At 38.2% G+C, this 22,460-nt stretch overlaps 2 non-coding genes across 2 annotated transcripts; one reads left to right on the forward strand and one right to left on the reverse strand.

Annotated features, from left to right (window-relative positions):
- Positions 1 to 1,534: 1,534 nt before the first annotated feature.
- On the reverse strand, positions 1,535 to 1,608 carry TRNAI-AAU. The gene has a single exon. It is a non-coding gene; the product is annotated as a tRNA-Ile (tRNA).
- Positions 1,609 to 9,877: 8,269 nt separating this feature from the next.
- Positions 9,878 to 9,951, forward strand: TRNAN-GUU. The gene has a single exon. It is a non-coding gene; the product is annotated as a tRNA-Asn (tRNA).
- Positions 9,952 to 22,460: the final 12,509 nt, after the last annotated feature.

Below are 22,460 nucleotides of genomic sequence, written 5' to 3' on the forward strand. Positions count from 1 at the left end.
ATCACAGAAAAGAAAATGGATATCTGATTATATAAAATTGAAAAATTTTTTGTGTAAACAAATCTAATGCAGTAAAAGAAGGGGAATGACTTAACCCCCATTGCCTACCTCTTACCTCTCTTCTGCCTTGGAGCCAATACACAATATTGACTACAAGATAAAAGGTAAGGGTTTTAAAAAAAAGAAGGGGAATGAGGTAGAATGGAATGAGGAGCAGCTACATGGCATACTAGATAGAGTGTCAGTCCTGGAATAGGGAGGATCAGGCTCAAATATGGCCTCGGACACTTTCATTTAACCCTGTTTTACATAGCCCTTGCTCTTCTATCCTAACATCAACACTAGGACAGAAAATAGGGGCAAAAAAAAAAGTAAAATGGGTAATTGGGGGAAAAATTTGTAGAAAATTTCTCTGATGAAGATCTATCCAAAATATATCAGTATTAGTTCAAATGTATGACTAAGAGCCATTCCCTAATGACCAAAGGACATGAATAGGCAATTAAAAAAAAAAGGAATTCAAACTATCAATAACAATTTGAAAAAAATGCTCAAATCACTCACAATTAGATAAATACAAATTTAAGCAACTCTCAGGTTCCGTTACACCCTTTCCAAAATGGCAAACATGACAAAGGAGGAAAATGTTGAAGGAACTTCTGAGTGAAAAGATAAAATCGTATTTGCTGCTTTTATATTTTATATTTATATATTATATATGTATTATATATAAATATTTACGTATATTTATATTTTATATGTGTTGTGAAATCAAGTCATCTCATATAAACTTTTAGGTTAAGTCTGTAACTAGGATGCTAGAAAGGTTAGTTCTAGTTGTTAATCAACTGTGATAAAATAAGGAAATTAGTCGAAGAGCTGTTATCAATCCTAAAAAGTTAAGTATCCGGCTTGACTGAATCCTGATTCCTGATAAAGATAACAGTCATATTTCCTTTTGTGTCAATAACAGAATGCTTGGGTATATCTTTAAGTCTCTTTTAGAGTCATTGATACTAAGATCAAAAAGCCTTTTCCTAGAGTCTATGTCTGTAAGTATAGGATCAATAAAATGCATGGACTAGGCAGTAGAATTTAGCAAATATTAGCTAACATGCTTTAAACATTTGATTCTGTTAATCAAATGATCTTTATTAACTGTAAAAAATCCTATAAAAACAACTGTGAACATACAAAAGATATCTTTGCCCTAGGCTGGATATGGTGAGACCCTTGTCTCTGGTCCTGACTCTCAATCTGCTGAGCCACCTAGCTGGGCCCGGTAGTTGAATATCTTGCATTGCTTAATCCTTTTTCATTCCCATGCTCTCCCCTCCCTTATCTCCCTTGAGATACTGAACTTTGCATTTTTCAGAATTCCTTCATTTTTCCATATGAGAACACAGCCCCAGGGAAGCTTCCGAGAACTAATCACTCGACGTAGCTGCAAGTGAGAGTCAAGATTCAAAGTCAAGTCTAGTTCCAAGAAAGAAGTAAAGTGGGCGGGAGAAAGAGAGAAAATATGAATCCAAGTTGGCCCGTACGGGGATCGAACCCGCGACCTTGGCGTTATTAGCACCACGCTCTAACCAACTGAGCTAACCGGCCAAGCCTCTCTGATGTCTTTTGAAGAAAAAAATAAAAGTATAAAATAAACATTGTAGGGCAATTACAATCACTCCGCCCAACAAACACTCCCATTTCCTCAAGTTACAAATACCGCCCTTTCCGCTCATTTCGCCGACCTAGCCTATAGCCTATAGCAGCGGCCGGCACTTCGATTCTTTCTTTTTACAAGCAGCTTCAGTTTCAAGTGTGCTCTTCCGTATCCCCACGGGCGACTGCGAGCTCTTTGAAGCCAGGCTGTAGGGATGCCCTGAGTAAAGGAGTCCAGCCAGAAGAGTCCAGATTTCTCTCTCTTTCCCTGGGTCCACCACAGAACATTCCACAGCTGCAAAGCGCCTTTAGGGCGCCTCCAGAAATACTTAGAATCATAGAAAACTTTATTTAGGGGCCCATCCAGTCTAAGCCCCCCCCATTTTGCAACTAACAAAGTTTAGAGATCAAGTGTTCTGGGCACGCTCATGCGGCTTTTAATCGTCTGGCCAGGGATGCGGAGTTTCTCCGAATGAAAATATCGGAGTTTTTGGCTCCGGGTGGAACTAAGCAATCGCTCCCTCTACTAGGTCCAAGCGGTGGATTCTGGGTAGAGAGTGGCCAGCAGGTAGCGCTGCCGCCTAGCGAACTGTCAGGATCTGGTTTCATGCTCCTATACTATATAGAGTCTATAGGATTCGAGTCTGTCGTGGGGGTGAGGACGGAGGGAGCAGGAACGCTAAAACGCCTACGGAGGAGCAACAGCACTCCCTAACGCAAGTTAGGAGTTGGAGAACTGAATACAACAGGCCGGCATGTCATGTCCTTGCACGTCTAGCCTCCAAGGTCGTCTCAGTCTTAAAGAACCCGGCCTGTTTCTGAAATCGGGAACCGGCATTATTTTGGAGAGATGAAGCAGGATCTCCATGGACTGCCTCCTCATCATTTTAGAGCTGGAAGGGACTTTGAAGACTGTTTTACGGGTCCCTGGGGGTCCAGAGATTTTGAGTGACTCCCTCTTTTCTTTCCCTTCTCAAATCCAGATGACTAGAACTTTTGACTCTGATCTAGCGGGTTTTCCCCCACCACACTATGTAGTATCTAAAACAGAAGTTAAGTGAGGGAGAAGACACTAGGGTTTTTGGAGGCACCAGAAAGGTTTTCGAAAATTATGAGAGAGGGTTAGTGAGGAGGGAGGAGGTTGAGGATCTGGGAGTCTGGTTCATCCGTTCCTGAAGCAAGTCTTGCTTTGGGCCTCTATGTCTGAAGAATCACTGTCAGGAAGTCTGTGGTTTTGTAATGAAACTTAGAGAGAAGGGAATAATAATTACAATGAGCAATGAAAAAGATCATATTTATAAAGTGCTTTGCAAACCTTAATGTGGTATATAAATGCGAATAGATATTATTTAAATATTAATACAAATATAATAACATTTATTAAAATTCACTTTAATATTCACTAGATTTATAGTTTTATTAGTAGTAATTATTATTATCATATTTTCCCACTAAGGTAGGAGTTATCACTCCGGGGTCCATGAAATTATTATTTTTAATATATTGACTTAAAGAAAATGTTGCTTCAATAAATCAATTTTCTTTATAATCCTGTGTATTTTATCTTATACATTTTTTAAAAATCATTTTTTCTCAAGAGGAGCACATAGGCTTCACCAGATTGTTGTAGGGGACACAAAAACAGGACACAAAAATGGTCAAAAACCTTCCCCAAAGTGATTTACAGGGTCTCTTCTAGAAAGGTGAACTCAATGCACAAAATTGATCAGGTATAGGATAGCTATTTATTCACTCTATCACAAATAAAATGCTTAAAACACAAAGACTCCTACAATATCCTTTGGATTGTGCCTTGAAGGATAGCCCTGTGCTATGTCCTTTGTATGTGGAGATATAGAACTTCTGATTGTCTGAGAAAATGCTAAGGCCTACCTTTTATACTTGCCAAAGGGACACAGAGGAAACCTCTAGGGAGATGGTTGAGAGAGAGACAGAGCTTCAGACATAGATAGGTAATGGTCCTATCTCACTCCTTGACCTCCAAAGCTTGTAGTTCTAGAGGCTGCTCTTAGTAGAACTGCCCAGGGAAATTATTCTCTCTTTCCTGGTTTGAGCTGAGATCTTATCTCTCTCCCTGCTGGAATTCATTTGTTCTTATTTATTCTTTGGTATATTTTAATCAATAGAACTTTTCTAACTTCTGTTTGGTGTTTTGCTTAGATAAATTGGTTTATTATTACTATTAGTAATTGTCTTTTGTGTAACTATTTTTTTTTTTTGCAGGGTTGAGAAAGGACAAAATTGGTTTAGTATAAATTTAGACCAATCAGGGAAGTGGCTTTTGTTCTGAACCTTTCACATTCCCCTAACCTAGAGATATTTGAACTGTGGCAGAGAGAAATACATCTAGTTTAATACCCTTCTTGGAGACTGGAGACATCCATCACCCATTCTCAGTTGCCCTGGATCTTTCTTGCTCCTGTCTCCCAGGTAGTGTAGGTATGGCCCTCTTCCAACTTTTTTGTTGGTGGATAGACTATCTATCCATGCTACTCATAAGCCCTATCTGTTTATTTAGACAACCTCCTTATATATACTCACAAGCACGGTCTGAAAAACACTCAAGACACGAAATAGTAACCCATAGCTTATGGAGCACTCCTTTTACTCATCACTCAGTCAAGTGTATGTAAGCTCGGAATGAGTGCTTACAGACATGCATAATGGGAGGGTTTTTCTTCTTTCTCTGACTTCATGAATGGAGCCAACATGGTCTAGCCACATCTAGTAAGCTATGATGACAAAGGAATTTTTTCTGGGTGGTGACAAAAAGTTTTAAAATTGAGTGCTAAGCCAGAACTTTGAGGATAGACTAAAAGGGCAATTGACATCCCTCATACTTCTTCCTCCTGCCAGCCTTGAAGTATAAATATGGCTCTCTGAGTACTGAAGGGTCAGATACGTGTGTGTGTGTGTGTGTGTGTGTGTGTGTGTGACTACCTGGTTATAAGCAGTGAATTCATGACATTTTAGGCAACAGTGTTTCTGGGATAAGGCCATCTTCCATTTGTACCTTCTTTCTCTAGGTCCAGGGCATTTTATGAGATCTCTAAAGGCAATGGGTCTCTTCCCCTGCCCAGGTACCCCACTGTCAGAATATTTAACTACTAGGGTAGAAAGAAAAAAAGGCACCCATTGATTAGACTATGCTCTCAGTGGAGGTGAATTCTAAAATTTTATCCTTGAAAAGAAACATTTACAAAGATCCCAATTAGATTTGCATATTAACCACTCAAATGATTGTAATCATTATGAGATTATTATTTAGCATTCTCTTTTCTGCAGGAGAATAAATCTGGCTGTTCTATGCTTGATTTTTGTTTGTACTTTGGATATCTTTTTTAGTTTTCCTTCTCTCCTGCTGCCTTGCTGGGAAGGACCTTTTAGACTGAAAATATAATTGTTCCTCAGGAATCTGAGCAGGGGCTAGAATTGAAGCATAATAATCTCAGTTTTCCTACAGACAGAAAACTCTAGAGCCTTGGTGGCATATCTGTAGCACACATGCCAGAGGGAACACTCAGAGCCCTCTCTGTGGGCACACAGGCTGTTGCCCTAGCACAGAGGTAGCTAGAATTCATTACTAGAAAGCCAGAGGGATGTCATATCTTTTGGCAAATCAAGAGATGCCTTGGCTTCATTCTTTTGTAGATACTCACTTTCTACTCAGAAAGATTTTTCAGTGGTCATCTGCTATTGGACCATCAGCACCCAGACTCAGGAGAAACCCCTGATACTCCTTTAGTGAAGTCTGAAGAAAAGTCTAAAGAGTCTCTACATGCTCAAAAAATGGGAGAAGAGAGTGTGTGTGATGGGTGAAGATATTCTCTCTCTTGAAGGTCTGCATAGTGGGCAGCTCTGCATGCTCAGTTACCAGTACCTCTTCTCCTCTGCTCCCTAACCTCCTATCATAGAAACCAAAGGACCAGTTAGGGATTTCTGCTTCATCTCAAAGTCAAAGTCCTTCAATGCTGAGCCAGACAGAGCATACGTCTCTCTAGAAAAGGCCAGGAATCAGCCAGGAAATATTTGCCCATGCTCTTAATTAGAACCCATCAGGAAGGGCGTATATGAGTATTCTGTAAGGACTCGGACGATTGCCGGCCAGTCTCTCTATTATACACATATGAAATTAATAAATGGTGATGTTCACCATCAAGGGAACTTGGCTCCGTTTCATACATGTTCCACAGGGTAGACTCCCATCCAAGCCCCTGCTCAACCACTTTAATAGAGACCTTTAGAGTTTGCAAAGTGCCTTAAATACATTATCTCCTTTCTTCCACCCAACTTTATGAAGCAAATGTTACTTCACAAGGTCCATTTTGCAGATGCAGAAACTAGGTCTCAAGAGGGCAAATGACTTGTTGTTCATGGTCACATCACTGAGTTTCTGAGAGAGGATTCAAACTGAGATCTCTCTCTCCAGTGCTGGGGCTCTCTCAATCAGGAATTTACAGGGTGATGTGAGTGTCCTAAGGAAGAGAGAAATAAATGTGGGTCTTGGAAAAAGTCTTACAATAGGTAAGCATTCAACAGAAATCAAGGAGGCCAGGGAGTGTAGATGCCTGGGGCAGTGTAGAGAGATGTTCATGTCCTAATTAACAGCACCATCTGTTAACTTCCCATGTATGTATAATGGAGAGACTGACCAGCAAAGTCCCAAGCCTTAGAGCAGTGATTCCCAAAGTGGGCGCCACCGCCCCCTGGTGGGTGCTGCAGCGATCCAGGGGGAGCAGTGATGGCCACAGGTGCATTTATCTTTCCTATTAATTGCTATTAAAATGTAAAAAAAATTAATTTCCAGGGGGCTAAGTAATATTTTTTCTGGAAAGGGGGCAGTAGGCCAAAAAAGTTTGGGAACCACTGCCTTGGAGGATGTTCATATTTGCCTTTCCTGTCCGGTTACATAGAGTACAGGAAGATATTTCCTGCCTTATTTTAATTCAACAGGTGAAATTTTGGAAGCTTGTTTTCAGGCAAATGTGATTGAGAGGTTGGTTTTCTGTGACGAAAAAATCTCCTAATTGATTGCTGAGCTAATAGGACTGTTGACTCAGGAGTGCTGAACTTGATGGATTCCTGTACAAAAGGGATGGATGACTCATCATCTCTCAGGCTACCTGTATTATCTTGGGCAAGTCATTTAACTCTCCGGGTCTTGGTTTTCTCATCTGTAAACCAGGGACAAATCATATTGATTAAATAGAAAATATGTGCAAAGTGCTTTGCAGATCTTAAAACACCACATACAAGTTAGTTATAAATAATAACTGGACTAGCTCCTTCCCCAGATTAGCTTTTATTTGTGTATCTTTCTACATGCTATATCTCTCTAGTAGAATATTATCTGAGGTGTTTCTCAGGTGTGTGAACCAGCCGTGAATCATTAATCAAACTTAATGTGGTGTAATGAGGGAGGAGAAGCAAGCAAGGAATTAACACTTTATCAGAGTTAGCTTTGTCAAAGGAACTTCAAGTTCCTTCGTGAGACGTCGCTGGGGCCGGACTGGACCTGGACAAAGGGCAACGTCTATATCTTGTATATGGAGATGTTATTAATTTGAGAACAAAGTTCTCAGTAAGGAGTAAAACTGGCAAGGCTTGGAGTGCACCCACTAGGTGACAAAAATGTTTGCTAAACTCTAAAGCACTAATTAAATTGTAATTATTTTTCTCTGGTAGAAAGAAAACTGGCTCTGGAGTCTGAGGACCGGGAGTCTGAGTTCCGGCCTTCTAATCTTACTTCTGAGCCTTATGACCTTGGACAAGATATAACGCCTCAGTTTCTCTACCTGGGAGGGGGCTGGTCTAGATAATCTCTAGAACGGAGCTCCTATGATCTTGTTTTATAACTCATAATCAGGTACAAAACCACAGAATAATTTTTAGGTGCTTCCTCTCCCTCACTGCCCACATCCCATTTCTGTGAATTCTACCCCTTCAATACCTTTAAAGTGTGTCTCCTTTTTTCCATTCCTACTCTGCCTTAGTTCAAATACTCCACAAACAACTTTTTATTTTTTTGTTTTTTTGTTTTGTTTTTGTTTTTGTTTTTGTTTTTATTATTTTATTTTATTTCTTTTTTTTCCCCACAAACAACTTTTTAACTGCTCAGTTAAGGAAGGATTGTGCCTTCCTCATCATCCTTCTATCTCCCCTAGGGCTTAGCATGGGCTTACTAAATGGTTCACTAATTAATCCATCATCAGTTAAAAGAAATTTCTTTTTCCTTGAACCTCCTATTCACTTGGCAGTGTCATGTTGAAATAAAAACAATCATAGGCTACATGTATTAAAAGAAACATAGTGTCCAGAATGAGGACAAAATTAATCTATGCTACACTTGAATCTGGCTAGATTACATGGGGTATTTTTGTGCTTAGTGTTAGGCAGGTCAGAGACAACAAGAAGAAATAAACCCTGAGATTTTGTGATTCTGTAATTGTATTTTAATTGTATCCCTGCCTTCTTTCAGCTGATACCACAGTTCCACCCATCTGGCAAGCAGGTATGTCTTTGTATCTCCAGTACATAGTTTAGTCATTTAAATTAAAGTTTTTTGAACTGGATGATTGGGTTATTTATTAAATAATTGATGGGGGAAAGTTTTTTTTAATAAATTAAAAAACAAAAACAAAAAATTGATGATGGAATGGCTAAACAAATTATGGTATATAATTGTGATGGAATACTACTGGGCCTTAAGAACAATGAATAGATTAATTAAAAAACAAACAACTTGGGAAGACCTACATGAAATAATAAAGAATGAAAAAACGTGTAGAACCAAGTGAACATTATATACCACTGCAGAATTAATATCTGAAGAATAAATTGTGCGTGTCTACCTCCAGAGAAAGACCTGATGAATAGAAACACAAAAGACACAATTTATTTGTGTGTGTGTGTGTATATATATATATATATATTTATTTTTTTTTGGTTGGGTGACTATGTCTTCTATGTGTGGAGGGGGAAGGAAGGGCTGATATACTGAGAAAAATTCCATTTAAAATTTTTATTTAACTAAATTTTAATAAAATTAAAAAATTAAAATTAAAGAATTAAAATTAATTGAAATTTTAAATTTATGATGATAGTTATGTTTGGTTGTTTGATAACCCATGCATATCCAAGTTCTTGTTTCAGTGAGCAACAGCTTTGCTAATTAGATGAAGTCACTGGACCTCAGTTTTCTTATTTGTAAAAGGAATGAAGTTGAATTGCCCGACAGCATCAGTCCATTCTGGCTTTAAATCTGTGATCCTATACTGCAGATACATACCATTGCAATAATAATGAGAGCTAACAGAGGCGGTCCTAAACTCAAATATCACCCGAGTCTCACGTCCTAGCTGTGTGACCCTGGATAAGTCACCTAACCCTATTTGACTCGGTTTTCTTATCTTCAAAATGATCTGGAGAAGGAAATAGCAAACCACTCCGGTATCTTTGCGAAGAAAATCTCAAATGTGGTCCGGAAGCGCGGAACCACAACAAAAGCACTTATAGAGTGCTAGAAAGTTTGGAGAGCGCTCCACAGATACGATCTCATTTGATCCTGGGTGGAAATATACTATTAACTCCTTAAAAGATGAGGCTGGCGACAGACAACCACCCAGAATTTACAGTGTACTGTGTAGACCCCCTCTAAGTTAAAAAGGTCTCTATCGTAACCCCCAGACGGGGAAAAGGAACAGGGGAGGGTGAGAAGTTTAGCGAGAGGGGGAAGGAAAGACAATGAATTGTTAAAGGCTTCTCGGAAAGCGAAGACTAATTTAACTCTCAAATTTGCTTGGAAGATCCAAGTCAACAAGTATTCCTTAAAAAACAAACAAACAAACAAGTATTCATTAAACGCCTCCTACGCACCAGGCACTACGCTAAGGTGTTCAGTCTTCTAATTGGAGATCGTAAAGATTCAAGCTTTGGAGGTGCCAACAGTTGGCACAGTCACCCTCTTAATGAATGAGCTTTCTGGGTCAAAGAAAGGGGCTTCCCATCCTCTGATCTCTTAAACCGAGCCAGGTCGAGCAACAATACACCATATGAGTAGCCGCCAGGGGGCACCAGAGACGGCATTAGAATCCCTGTATTGCTACATTAAGCAGAAGAAACGCCACCTTTCAATATAGAATCCTGTACCAGAGTCTCTCCGCAGTGAGCTGAAGGACCAGGAAAAAAAAGTCTCACCGTCGTCTCTGTGGCGCAATCGGTTAGCGCGTTCGGCTGTTAACCGAAAGGTTGGTGGTTCGAGCCCACCCAGGGACGAAGTTCTTTTTCTGACTTCAATTTTTAGGATTGGAGATTGACAATCGGTTATGCTACTCTAATTTCCCGGTGCCATTAACCTTATTATGCCTTTCTGCCTGGTGTCTCTACCTTTTGCCGGTGGAATCTTCCCTCTTCGCATCTCGTGTTCAAGTTCACCAGAGACATTGGGTATGTCTTGGAGTCCAACGAAGATCCCTTCCAAACCCCTGAGAACCCACTGCATCTCCATTCCTAAACCAGGTGGTGTGTTCTGAGGTTTTCTGAACACTTGATTTCTTGGCATTGAGATGTTCATCGAAAGCATCCCTTGATAAAAGTTGCAAAATGACACATATCTTTTCGGAAATGTCCAAGATGGGTCTCAGTAGTATGAGACTATGCATATTTGTGGTTGTTAAAAATTAATTAATTTAGAATATTTTTCCTTGATTACATGATTCTTGTTCTTTCCCTCCCCTCTTTCCTCCCCCTTCCCTGAGCTGACAAGCAATTCCACTGGGTTATACAGGTTATCATTATTCAAAACCCATTTCCATATTATTAATATTTGCAATAGAATGATCATTTAATGATTAGGCACATTGTATATTTGTTCTAAGAGTTCTCTTTTTGTTTTTTGTTGGTGGTGATTTTTTCCAAGTATCTCCAGGGAAAGATGGGAGGAAGGAAAAATAAATTCCTGCTAATTTAAAAACATTTTTATAACTAAAAAAAAAAAACCCAACACAATGAAAACATCTCTTGTTGTAGACTGAAAATTGAACCCAGCTAAATTGCTAAGAAAGAACTAAAGAGTTCTCATATAAGTTTTGTTTTTGTTTTTTTAAGGCAAGGCAAGAAGCATTAAGTCCCTGTTATGTCTGACTTAAGCACAAGAGATATAAATAGGAAAAAAAAGTCCCTGCCCTCAAGAAATTTACATTCTTTTTTGTGTCAGCTTCCAGTTTTATTAATGTATTTATTTACATTACATATATTCTCGGAAAACTGTAAAAGTTAATTAAAACTTGAATGTTTCAAATCTCTACTTTTTAAATGAATAAAAAACACCTCTCTTCCTTCCACCTTCCTCTCCTCCACCAGAAAAAAAAAGAAAAGAAAAACCTTATTCTAAAAAATCGTATTCTAAGTGGATGTCCAATTGCAAAGCTCCACAAGGAGAAATATCACTTGCTTGAGTAGTTTGTGAGATGGCTAGGAAATACTGCATCTATTGCCATGGGGTGTTGATTTGTTGTGAGGCCAGGAACAGATGTTTTGGAAGACTATTTGATCAACTCTATGATCAGGTCAAAGTGAGTGCCCCCCACTGCTTGTAACTTAACAATGATGTAGAAACCACAGTCCTCCTTCCCTATAATTCTGTATCATGGAGTTTTTACTATATAAGGGATTTTGTGGATCAATGCTGCACTTGTACACAATGGAAATGCAGTACACCACTACTGCTTGCACAAATTTGCCAATTTGAGATTATACAGGGCTGAGCACAAAGCAGGCATTTCTGCATTGGCTAATGGAATGAAAGGGGACCAACCACAGCACTGTGTTCTGTATCCTGGGTACTGATTAGCTCAGTGTTTATAAGAGTGTGGGAAAGGTTAATTGTGTGGGAAAAGTTTCTAGGAGAGTGGGAAGGGTTTATAAAGCCTTAAAACATATATAAATAATAAAATAAAGATAATGTCACTACTTCCTGGATTTTCACCTCTAGGGGTCTCTGGAATGTAACTCCCATAGGTGAGGGATCACTGTACTTTCCCTTTGAATGTGGATATTTGGGGATGCTGAAAGAGGCAAGAAAAGCACATTTCTATAAGGGAATCTGGTAAGATCAGCTTGAAAAGAAACAACCTATCAGGTTAAATGATTGATGAGAGACATATAATGGACTAGCCTGAGAACCTGAGAAAGAATTGCCCCTCAGATAATTTTAATTTTAATTTTGAATATTTTCCCATAGTTACATGTTTCATGTTCTTTCCCTCTCCCCCAAACCACCCCCCTCCATAGCCGATGCACAATTCCACTAGGTTTTACATGTATCATTGATTAAGACCTAATTCCATATTATTGATAGTTTGAATAGAGTTATCGTTTAGTGTCTACATCCCCAATAATATTCCCATCAGCCCATGTGTTCAAACAATTGTTTTTCTTCTGTGTTTCTCCTTCCACAGTTCTTCCTCTGGAAGTGGATAGCATTCTTTCTCATAAATTCCTCTGGATTGTCCTGGATCATTGCATTGCTGCTAGTAGAAAAGTCTATTACATTTGATTATGCCATAATGTATCAGTCTCTGTGTACAATGTTCCCCTGGTTCTTCTCCTTTCTCTCTGCATCAATTCTTGGAATTCTTTCTCGTTCACATGGAATTCCTCCAGTTCATCATTCCTTTCAGCACAGTAGTATCCTTTCACCATCAGAAACCACAATTTGTTCAGTCATTCCCCAATTGAAGGACATTCCCTCATTTTCCAATTTTTTGCCACCACAAAGAGCGTGGCATAAATATTTTTGTACAAGTCTTTCCTTATTATCTCTTTGGGATATAAACCCAGCAGTGCTATGGCTAGATCAAAAGGCAGATAGTCTTTTAAAGCTTGCCCCTCAGATAAAGAGAGTGGTGGACTTATCTGAAGACAGAGGAACACTGGCTAAGTAAGGAAGTCTGAAGGGTATTGTGGTTCATTAGTTTATTTGCATGTAACTTTCACATTTGTGAGGGTGATAATTGAGAATTTAGGTCAAATAATGGTTTGAGGATTATGGAAGGATTGTTCAGGTCATACTTTACAGAAATCATAAGTTAGAGATGGCTCCCTACTTATGAGGAGATCCTGATTTGAGGCATAAAATGGATACAAGATTGGAGCAGAAAGAGAGGGGCAGATGAAGAGGGAAGAAGGGAAGGAAGTTGTATGCAAGAAGAGTAGCAAACAAAAAGCTCAGGAGTGAGGGCTGGGGGGGGGGGTGCTGCTCACAGAAGACAGCGACGGCTTAAAGGAGCAATTGAGAATTTTGGAGAAGGATCAGATATGCAACTATTGCTGACAGGAAGAGCAACTTGGCTTTGCTGAAAACTGGGTGGTGAAAGGTAAAACCTGAGGCCCCTTCCTTCTTGGTGTGAGGAAATACATCGCTCCTCTGAGTTGTAGCAGTCTCTGCAAATGTCATAAGTGGGATCAAGTAATCCCTTTGAATTCTTTACAAGTGAAAGCAACATTCTCATACAATATCATGTCAGAGAAATATGAGATCTCTAGATTCATAGCTAGGTGACTTCTTTTTCTTTTGTGTCTTGCTATATTCTGACTAGATCCTTGTCCCTTTCCTTGTGACCAAGTCCTTATTTTGTGCCCCAATTCCACTAAGTAGATGGGATCCTTGGCTTATTTTTCTTATGCCAGATTGTTGAGAGCTATAATTTCCAAACTGATTTTAAAAAATTATCCTAGGGGGTAGCTGGGTGGCTCAGTGGATTGAGAGCCAGGCCTAGAGATGGGATGGTCCTAGGTTAAAATCTGGCCTCAGACACTTCCCAGCTATGTGACTCTGGGCAAGTCACTTAACCCCCCATTGCCTAGCCCTTACCACTCTTCTGCCTTGGAACCAACACAGTATTGATTCTAAGACGGAAATTTGGGTTTAAAAATATATATACATATATTTATATATATAAAGGCAATTGTGAGTCACTGAAGAGGGATTTAAGGAGATAGTCAGATCTATATGTTAGAATTATCAATTCAGCAGCTATGTGGAGAATGAATGAGGGAAAGATCAATTGGGGGGGGGGGGAGCAGAAAGACCAATTAGGAGAATACTCAAATAACTCAGCTGAGAACTGATGAAGACTCAAACTAGAGTGGTAGTCACATATTTAGAGAGGAGAAAAGTGGAGGTAGAATCAGCTATATATGACAACTCATTGAATATGAAGAAAAGGAAAGAAAGAAGAGTCAAGATGACTCCCAGATATACTAGGGCATAAAAACATGGCAAACAAATGCAAAAAAGCATAAATAATAAATACAACCTTTTCAGATCATAATGTGATAAAAATAATAATTAGTAAGGGTACATGGAGAGACAAATCAAAAATTAATTGGAAATGAAATAATATGATTCTCCAACATTGGCTAGTTAAAGAACAAATCATAGAAACAATTAATAACTTCATTTAAGAGAATGATAATGATGAGATATCCTATCAAAATTTATGGGATACAGCCAAAGCAGTATTCAGGGAAAAATTTATATCCTTGAGTACATATATTAACAAATTAGGGAGGGCAGAGGTCAATGAATTGGGCATGCAAATTAAAAAAACTAGAAAGAGAACAAATTAGAAATCCCCAGATAAAAACTAAATTAGAAATCCTAAAAAATTAAAGGAGAAAGTAATAAAATTGAAAGTAAAAGAACTATTGAATTAATAAGTAAGACTAGAAGCTGGTACTTTGAAAAAACAAATAAAATAGATAAAATACTGGTTAATCTAATAGAAAAAGGAAAGAAGAAAATCAAAATAACAGTATCAAAAATGAAAAGGGAAACCTCACCTCTAATGAAAAGGAAATTAAGGCAATCATTAAAAACTATTTTGCCCAATTATATGGCTCCAAGATACAATTAGACACATTTGTCCAGGGTGATGGGAGCAGTAAGGTTGGAAATGTTATCACTGGAGAAGGAAGGAGTGAAAAAACAAGTTGTGCCTTGGCTCAGTTGTGGGCTACATGTCTTCTGAATCCTAATCTAGTTATTCCCCTTCCCTGGAAGCCATAACTAAAACAGAGACCTCCTGAAGTCAGTTAATTTGACATCACTTATTCTTATTCTATGCTGACTTCTTGTGATCATCATATTCTCTTCTAAATTCTAAAAAATTATATGTTTAGTAACTCATTCCAGAATTTTTTCCTGAAATGGATATCAGAGTTATTAGTCTATCTTCCTTCCTCTCTTTTGAACATCAGGATAGCATTTCTTCATTTTCAGACTTTTAGTACTAATATCTCTAGCAATGGTGTGGTGCTATGACATGTGGGTGAGCACACCCTGTTTGGTATAACTGTCTCTTCACCTTGTGTGATTCATCCTGTATGGTATAACCATCTCTGCATCCTGTGTACCTCCACCCTGAATAGAATAGCTGTCTCTGCACCTACCCTCTGTTTGTTCTTCCCATCTGAGAGGAGTTTTAATTTCAAACCAAATCCAGGAAAAAGGTGAACTGACTTTTTCTTGGCTTGGGAAAAAATGGAAAGGTAAAATTGGGGCTGGGAATTAGGGCTTGGAGCTGGAAATCCTGAGTTCAAATCCAGCCTTGGACACTTACTAGCTATATAACTCTGGTCAAGTTTGCTTCAGTTTCCTTCTCTGTAAAATGGAGATAATAATAACACTTACCTCCTAGAGTTGTTGTGAAAACTAAATGAGATAATAACTATGAAGCACTTAGCACAGTATCTGTGTAAGAGGGAAAATTTAGGTATTTATAGATATATATTTAAGGTGTGGCCGCCAGGAATCAACAATTCAGGTTGATTCCGTAATTAAATCAGACCCAAGTCAGCAAAGGGTTGAGGCAAGTTTATTTACAATCAGGAAGGTAAAGTATAGGAATAAAGAGAAAGGGAGAGGCTAGTCCAGGCCAAAGGCCTGGATGGAGAGAGAAGGTTAAAAGGCTAAATAAATGAAGCTGTAAGCTACAAGGCCCAACAGCCAGATAGGCTGGCGCCTGCTTAGGTAGAGTTTAGAATTGGCCCAGTCAGGCCAAGGAAGTCAGCCTAACTTACCCACGTGACAATACAGAGTGTAAGCGTTATGTGGTCTCAGGAGCTCCTTCAGCACCAGGTTCAGAGCGGGAACTGCCTCAACAGGAAGTAACTAACTTACTTAAAGAGATAGTGTCTTTTGTCACTTCCCATGGGTCCACCTCTAATTCAAATGGACAAATGGCAGTCTCTACATTGATTTGGACTGCCCAAAGGGCAGTCTCTTGTTCTTGATTTGTTACTTATTGTCACATGTGGGTAACTCTTCTCCCCTCCCCACTAAGGAAGGTGAGGGTGACATCATTTCTAGCCTAGGATGGGTAGATTTTTGACTATGAATGGGCTCGAGTTAATTCCATTTACACATCTGACACATGGTAAATGCTACATAAAATTTAGCTATTATTATTATTATTATTTCATAGTATTCTAATTCACTTACTACATTCCTTTAAGTTGCATAGACCAAAGTCTCTACCACTCTAGTCAATCTATTCCTGACTAAAAACAACAGAAAATTATCATCTAGTTTTTTTTTCATCACCAAATAGGTTGGAGCAAGGTTTTTATTCAGGGGCTCCTCTAAGGTTTCTCTGTTTCAGGGTCTAGATTTTTGCTTCTTTTCAGTTTCTGTTTTTATCTCTGTCCCTTGTCTCTCTCTTTCTTGTTTCTTCATTGCCTTTCTGTTGGTTTTTTTTCTCCCTCTCTCTCTTTTTCCTATTTTAAATTTTTTCTACTCAGCACTGGACCTTGATGGATTAGTCCCATGGAGGAAGGAAACCATTGGGGATGTTTAAAAGCCCTGGAAAAGGATAATCACTCACAGATCTTAGATTTATAAATAAAAGGGACTTTAGAGATCCTCTAATCTAATCCCTTCATCCAAGACATTAGGAAAATGAGAAGAGAGAGGTTATGTGGCTTGTCATATGATCTATTGCTGCAACTAAAAGAACTTCACAGAATTATGTGAGCTGGCCATGACTGAAAGGAATAGGCTATATGCATGTGTATATGTGTATGGGAGGGGTGTTATAAGATTAGACCTGTTAGTCTTAAGACTAATGTTCCTTGAAGGGAGATTGTAGTTTATAGAATTTATATATGGAATCTATTGCCATGAGATTAGGTCTGATGGATTGGTTAATATGATGGAAAAAAGAAATTATCAGTGTTGGAGGGAAAGGGGAAAATTGGGACACTAATGCACTGTTGGTGGAATTGTGATCTGATCCAACCATTCTTGGAAGCAATTTGGAACTATGCCCAAAGGACTATAAAACTGTGTATACCCTTTGAGCCAGCAATACTGCTAGTAGACCTGTATCACAAAGAGATTTTAAAAAGAGAGGAAGACCTATTTGTACAAAAATACAAAAAAGTAGATCTTTTTGTGGTGACAAAGAACTGGAAATTGAGAGGATGCCCATCATCAATGGGGGAATGGCCAAACAAGATACAGTATATGATTGTAATGGAATACTGTTATTCTATAAGAAATGATGAGCAGGAGGATTTCAGAAAAACCCAGGAATACTTACTTACATAATCTTTTGCAAAGCAAGTCAGTAGAACCAGGAGAACATTGTACACAGTAAGAGCAATACTGTAAGATGATCACTTGTGAATGATCTACCTATTTTCGACAATACAATGATCCAAGACAATTCCAAAGAACTCATGGTGAAAAATGCTCTCCACCTCCAGAGAACGAAGTGATAGAGTCTGAATGCAGATCGAGGCATACTATATTTCACTTTATTTTCTTTGTGCATTTTTTAAATGAATCTTTTCCCACAACTTGACTAATGTGGAAACATGTTTTACATGATTGCACATGTATAACCTAGATCAAATTGTTTATTGTCTTAAGGAGTGGGGAAGAGAGAGGAGAGTGAGAATTTGGAACTCAAAATTTTAGAAGATGAATGTTAAATAATTATTTTTATATGTAATTGGGGAAAATAAGATATTAATTAAAAAATATAGAAAAAAAGATGAGGCCTGATGGTCTTGAGGCTATCATAAAGGTCTCCCCTTAAGGGAAGCTACAAGGTTATACAACATACGCATGGAAAAAATGCTAACAATAATATTTTTCTGATAAATATTAGTATATTTGTCTGCCTGAAAATAATATTTTGTTCAACTTTAATGTCATTTTCTCCCTTATATGCAATTTCCCCAATGGTATTTTATCTACCACCTGTTTATTTTTCTCTCTGATATGTAACCCCCGCAAATAATATTTTGCTTGGGTTACTGATATGCAAATAGACCAGCTCCAGGGGAATCACCCAAAATTAGAGTATAAGAACTTTGTTCTCAAAAAGGAACCTTGGAGCACATCTTCCTCTTCTAATGGGAGCACAGTTTCCCCCTGGAGCATGCTCTTTCTGCTAAATGGACCTATGTCTCTGTGCTCCTGAACAAAACACTACTCTTACATGAGTTATACTTCATGTTAATATATATGTGTCTGAGTTGTATTTTGGGTCCTTTTCTCCATCTCTCCTTCCCCATTTGTAAATAAAACTTTGCATTAGACTACACTATTATTTTATATTTTATTGTAAGCATCAAAATTCATTAAAAGATTGTTTTCTTTCAAGTGTCTGACCAACCCACTGGCCTCTCTTTAGACATAAACTAGGTACCTGGACAAGGATGTAACCTATTGACGATTGCACTTACCTTGTGAGAGTATGGCACAGTGAAACTAATCATAGAAAGCAAGGGTCAATAGGGAGCCCTACATCCTTTAGGAGGTATTCCCTCATGCCAGAGGACTATCACAGAATAGAAGGTCATGTGGCTTAACTTGTGGAGAAGCTCATTAAAACTACCTTCCTCCTTTTCCCATAACCCATTACCTCTTTAGGCTACATATTACAAAATAATATTTGAATTATACTTTGTTCTGGAATCAGCATTTCTTTATCATTTTAGAAACTAAGTCCTGCTGTGAAACCTGTGTATCTAAATTCTGTCTTATTTTGGAATTTTGTCTCTGTGGGAGAATATTTTATACTGTGAATGGAAATGGTCGGTGTCAGAGACAGATTTTCAGAAGAAAGATTTTTTTTTACTTTGAATAAATTTTACTTTTTTTATTGATTAATTAAGAAAAATTTTCCACAGTTACATCATTCATGTTCTTCCCTTCCCCTCCTCCCACCCCCTCCCATAGCCAACACACAATTCCACTGAGTTTTACATAAGTCATTGATCAAAACCTATTTCCATATTATTGATATTTGCTTTAGGGTGATTGTTTAGAGTCTATACCCCTAATCATATTCTTATCGACCTGTGTGATCAAGCAGTTGTTTTTCTTCTATGTTTCTGCTCCCACAGTTCAGAAAGATAGATTTTTGACCCTTTTGATTTTCTCTTTTTCTAAGCAAGGAAGGGAAGGAAGGAAATAAGCATTTAATAAGTGTCTACCGTGTGCTAAGCCCTAGGCTGTTGCTGTTATAATTCATCCTTATTATTGATTTTGTTTATTGTTTCTTGATATTTCATGAAGTCATTAGCTTCTTCTATTTGCCCAATTCTAATTTTTAAAGACTGATTTTCTTCCATGACCTTTTGATCCTTCTTTTCCATTTAGTCTGTTCTACTTTTCATGAAACTCTTTTCTTCATTAGATTCTTTTACTTCCTTTTCCAGTAGGTCAATTTTGTTTTATAAAAAACTATTTTCTTCATTGGATTTATATGCCTCTTTTTTCGGTGGACCAATTTTTCTATTTAAACTATTATTTTCTTTTTGCAATACTTTCATTTCTTTTTTTTTTACCACTTTTTTTCCACTCTCTTATTTGATTTTTGAGCTTTTCCAGTGTCTGAAACCAAATCCCATTTTTCTTTGAAGTTTTGCATGTGGTTGCTTTGTTCTCAGTTTCTTACTGAATCTATACCTTGCTCTTCTTTGTCTCCATAAAAAAAATAATGGTTAGGTATTTATTTTCCTGTTTGCTCATTTTCCCAGCCTTTTTTTGTCTGTGGACTAAGAGTTCTGAAAACTGCTGATTCCATCTCTTCTACTAATAGAGGGGTTAAATTGCAGGGTTTAGAGCACCATGAGCTATTTTGCCCTGGAGCTAGGGGATTCATAACAGGCTTGAAAGGGGAAGTGCTATAGGTTTTAGGGCCTCACTGTGGGCTGGTGCCAGGGCTTAGGATTTCAAGAGGTGAATGTGGAGTACTTGGCTGTGTCCCAGTATCCCAAAGTTGGCTTATACCTTGGCTCCAACCTAGTGCAATAGGTGGGAGGTGGTCAGCCCTTCACTTCTTTATGTGCAGCTTTACTTCAGGTTCCCATTTATCCTGTGGAAATCAACTTTCTCTGCCTACCTTTCAAGTTGTTTACCACAGAGGAGCCCCCTCACTCTGTCTCCTTGTTGGTTCTGTGACTTCAGTCATTTTGAGGCAATATTTTAAGGTTGGTTTAAGAGGATTCTAAGAGTGGTTCCAGCTTTAGTTGCTATTAAGTCTCCATCTTGGCTCCACCACCCCATCCTTCATTTTTGAAGAAGACCATTGAAGAAGACCAATGACGTCACGTGTGTGATGTCTTGACGTGAGTGTGAATTGGATCTGAGGCAGAATTGCACAAAGTGGTTGGCCTCACTCTCTTCAAGAGTGATCAAAGACTAGTGGTAAGACAAAAGTCAAGATGACTGGTGATGCAGTGGATAATTTAGGGATTTAAAAAAAAATCTGACCAAACTCTAAGTTCTCCTCAGTGCCTGCTTCAGGTGTCTTCATGGCTGTTGGAACTTAAAATAACTCTTTTTTTATTTGAAAATATTTATTTATTTAATTAATTTAGAATGTTTTTCCATGGTTACATGATTTATGTTCTTTCCCTTCCCTCCTCTCACTCCCCTCTTGTAGCCAATGAGCAATTCCATTGGGTTTTACATGTTTCATTGATCAAGACCCATTTCCATATTATTAATAGGAACAAATAACTCTTTATAAGTATTAACTCATTTGTGAGGTAGGTGCCATTATGATCTCCATTTTATAGTTGAAGAAACTGTGGGAGAGGCTAAGTGACTTGTGCAGAGATATACAGCTATTAAGTTTCTGAGTCTCAATATGACCTCAAGTGTTCTTGACTACAAGTCCAACACTGTGCACTTTAGCAACAGCCTCTGAGAAGAGCTGCTTAGATTTGGAATAATAAACTAATCAAAAATTGTCTCTGCACATGTAAAACCCAGTGGAATTGCTTGTTGGCTTCAGGAGGGGGATGGGAGGAGGGGAGGGAAAGAACATGACTCATGTAATTATGGAAAAATATTCTAAATTAATTAATTAAATAAACTTAAAAAATGTCTCTGGCTGACTTGTGAACAAAGTACAGTGTGCTGAATTTTTCTTCCCTCTAGAGACCTATGAGAAAGCATTAACAAGAAGATAGGGTGATAAGAGAGGAGGATGAAGGTAGCATATATCTTTCCACATTGAGATAGTAGCTGATAATTCTGAATGAGCTCAGTTCTTACATAGAATCAGATTCATCTGATTTATGTCCAAAGCCAAGATCAGTGCCAGGTGAATCTGCCTATGAACTGGGGTCATGAAGTCCTCTCTCTAAAAAACTCCTTGTATTTTGCTCCTCATTGATGTGTTGGCTGCAATACCCAGACTGGATTCTAACTCTTGGATTTTGTTCTTAGTTGTTTTTTTGTTATGTCCAACTCTTAGTGACCCTTTTTGGGGTTTGTTTGGCAAAGATTCTGAAATGGTGTATCATTTCCTTCTTCAGTTCATTTTGTAGATAAGGAAACTGAGGCAAAAAAGGTTAAGTGTCTTGCCCAGGGTCACACAGCTAGTGTCTGAGGCCAGATTGGAACATGGGAAAATGGGTCTTCCTGACTCCAGGCTTGGGAATTGAGTTCAGATTTGATCTTGGGAAAAATCAATGAACTTTTGTCTCATTTTCCTCACTTGTAAAATGGATATAATTCTTACCTCTCTAGGATTGTTGTGAGAATCAAATGAGATATTCACAAAATGCTTAGCATGGTGTCCAATCCATGCTAGTTACTTAATAAATCTTTGTTCTTTTCCTTTACTTCTTTCCTATTTATTGGCAAACTTCTCAAAGAAGGAGGATGTATCCATTGACTCAATTTCCTTGCCACCCATTTTCCTCAACATGCTAAAATCTGTCCATAATCCTCACCACCCTATGGAAATTGTGACATTATTGACTTGCGGTGTTAGGGATGATGTCTCTTTTTTGACAACAGTGATTATCACAGTGTCTTACACATAGGGATTGTGAATAAATATTTGTTGAATTAATGGATTGAAAGAGGAGGATGGGGATCTCCTTTGAAATCAGATGGGTGTTGTGGTTGAAGACAAGCCAGGAGAATAGCAGTCTTGAGTAGGAGGCAGGCAGTACAACTAAAACTGGAAAGTAGTTAGATTGCATGCTTCCCCTCCACCCCTTTAATTTTATTTTCTAGCTCTGTTTAACTTAACTTAAAATTTTTTTATTGATTTATTTTGTCTTGACATGTTAGTCATTTTCTTCTCTTATGACAAAGAAAAGTAATAAAAAATATCTCATGAGGAAACCTTATCTGACATGTATACACATTCTGTCCACTTAGGGGAGAAAGTACAGATATGCTCTTTTTTTCTGATGGATGAGGAATCCTCTTGCAGGAACCCTTGGTACAGTCTATTATTTCTGCC

This window comes from Gracilinanus agilis, chromosome 4 (genome assembly GCF_016433145.1).
Source record: "Gracilinanus agilis isolate LMUSP501 chromosome 4, AgileGrace, whole genome shotgun sequence".
Classification (NCBI taxonomy): Eukaryota; Metazoa; Chordata; class Mammalia; order Didelphimorphia; family Didelphidae; genus Gracilinanus; species Gracilinanus agilis.